The sequence below is a fragment of the Montipora capricornis genome, chromosome 10, assembly GCF_036669925.1.
Source record: "Montipora capricornis isolate CH-2021 chromosome 10, ASM3666992v2, whole genome shotgun sequence".
Lineage (NCBI taxonomy): Eukaryota > Metazoa > Cnidaria > Anthozoa > Scleractinia > Acroporidae > Montipora > Montipora capricornis.
In genome coordinates this window covers 26,150,888-26,153,387 of record NC_090892.1, presented here as the reverse complement: position 1 = coordinate 26,153,387, position 2,500 = coordinate 26,150,888, and the positions used below count along the sequence as shown (strand labels likewise).

At 39.8% G+C, this 2,500-nt stretch overlaps 1 protein-coding gene across 1 annotated transcript in view; it reads right to left on the bottom strand.

Moving 5' to 3' along the window:
* LOC138018805 (MTOR-associated protein MEAK7-like) overlaps nucleotides 1-2,500 on the bottom strand; it is a 23,701-nt gene that overhangs the window by 7,580 nt on the left and 13,621 nt on the right. The window lies entirely within an intron of this gene.

Here is a 2,500-nt window from a genome sequence, read left to right as displayed (position 1 = left end):
AGAGAAGCATCAAACTAAGTCAGGCTTTCCATTTGTCAAATAATGGGCTGTGCAGGATGAGAATAGGCCATTTCCGAGTGCTAAGCTTTTGCGATGGCAATTAGTTCTATTTACATATGGACGAGAACTAATTTTCATTTTAAAAAAAACTTCGCACTTAGACTCCCTTTGAAGAGGAGGCAGGCATGAACTCGGAAATGTCCTATTGTCTACTAGCACAAATCCCATAATACACCTCTTTTACAGTGGAGGGTAAAATAGGTGTATTATGGGATTTGTGCAAGTCGAGAATTCGTTTCACTGACTCTCGTCAAAGGCTGCGACTTTTGGCATCGTTAAATGAATGAATCGGAAGAATTCTTTGATTCCACCTGACGTCACGGTGGTCATATTGGTAGAAAGAACAATAGAGAAATTAGGAATTTGATTCTATTATTATGCAAATCTTGAGCAACATTTTTCTATTGTTTTGGCAACAACATGGCCGTCTTATCACGTGAGTGTAATCTAAGAATTTGGATGTAAATCTAGAACTTCGGCCAGCAATAAAATGACGAAAATTGGCGTTACACTCTGGTTCCTTGATTTTTTTCAAGATAAACCTCTCGTAGATTTTGCAGGAAAATTCAGATAGACCCCATTTTTATTTTTAGAAAAAGAGCTTGTTTTGCGAGAAAGATGACTTGAATATTCTAACTTGCCCACTGGGGAAGCGAACTTTGATCCATTTTACATATTCTTGCTCTTTGGCCATTTAAACTTAATCAAAAACATAAAACAAACAGCGCCTACAAACATAATTAAAATATTGAAGGGCCGCAGCCAGGGTGAAACACAGTTAACATTAAAAAAAAAAACGATCTCTGGCTAAAATGATTGAAAACTACGAGCTTTCGGCTGCCAGAACTGCAGTCTTCGACGGGTAAAATGAATGATAAGAAAGCGGTGAGGAAATTTAAATGAAAACGTGAACTGCGAAATAATAAGAATGTAAATGATTGTGATTATTTGTTAAAAATTAGCCTGCTCCAGGCTCTCAGATAGTCGAGAAAACGAAAAGAACTGCGTGTGAAAAGCGAGTGGGGGCTTGCCTCGACCCAAGCCCCCACTCGCTTTTCACACGCAGTTCTCGACTATCTGAGAGCCTGGAACAGGCTAGTTAAAAAAAATGTTATATTGCCAAGGTAACGGGCAAGAATACACTATTTTCGAATTCTCACGGCTGGACTGGATCTAGCATGGAATGGAGGCTAATGCGGGCAAATCTCGTTAGAATACGAAACTGGCCTATTGTTATCTGCGTTAGGTGTCACTCTGGTATGCCACTTCTGGTTCGAAAAGTGCCTTTGTCAATAATAATCAATGGCGTGGTTGTTGGACCAGGCGTGATTAGCAATTCTAGAACCTTTGGCCGCAGTTTTGGTGTTTTTCAAATGTTCTTTTTTTCGGGTATTAAAAGCTCTGCCAGCTTCCCCAATATAACACCACGAACAATTTGCACAGGGAATTTTATACACGACGTTGGTCTGCGATTCCATCGAAGGTCGGAATTTCGGAGCTGGGAACTGTTGTTGTAGAGTGGTAAATGGCTTGTTCGTGACATCGTGTTTTTTGAGGCCACGTGTCAAGGGTTCAGTTACTCCTTTGATGTGGCTTTATTAAACGGTCAGTTTTCACTGCTATTTATCTTACTATTTTTATCTTATTCTTTCTAGTTACCAGTCTTCTTAATTTTATATATATCATATTTGAATAGGCCATTTCCGAGTTGCTGCCCCACCCCCATGGTCTCCACTGCGAGGCTTGGCGTGGTAAAAAAAGATTTTTTAGTCTCCCGGGACAATATGGCCGCCGTGTGACAAGGGCGAATTAGGGAAATGAGTTTGATTTGCATAAGAATACGCAACTCATTTCCATTTGAATGGTGGTCTCGATTTGAAACTGAGGCATGCAGCAACTCGGAAATGGGCTATCGGCAGGTTAGTTTTGCAGCTTGCACGTGGCAGGTTGCAGGTTGAAATTTACTGTGACTGTTACATGAATAGCTAACCTTAGGCCTAATTAGGCCTAAAAACGTTTCTTTAGGCCTCCTTAGGCCTAAAAACGTTTCTTTAGGCCTAATTAGGCCTAAGGTTAGCTATTCATGTAACAGTCACAGTAAATTTTTCAACTGCAACCTTCAACCTGTCACCTGCCAAACTAACCTGCCGATGGGCTATTTGTTCAACCATGGATAGTAAATGGTTCAACCGTCACTTCTGAAGATGTATATTGAAGGATACGAAACGTCAAGTCAAAAGTAAAATGCGCTTTATCAACAACAACAACAACAAATGTTTATGTTTATAGCCGCTGCTTGTTTTATATGTTTGATCCAATTGCCTGAGCTGTCTCTTCGTTTGCGTGGGTTCACTCATTACGGAGAAAAAACAGAAAAATACTGTGTATTTTTGGTCTCTAGACATCTTTTGAACTTTTGAATCCTTTGATTAATTTAGTT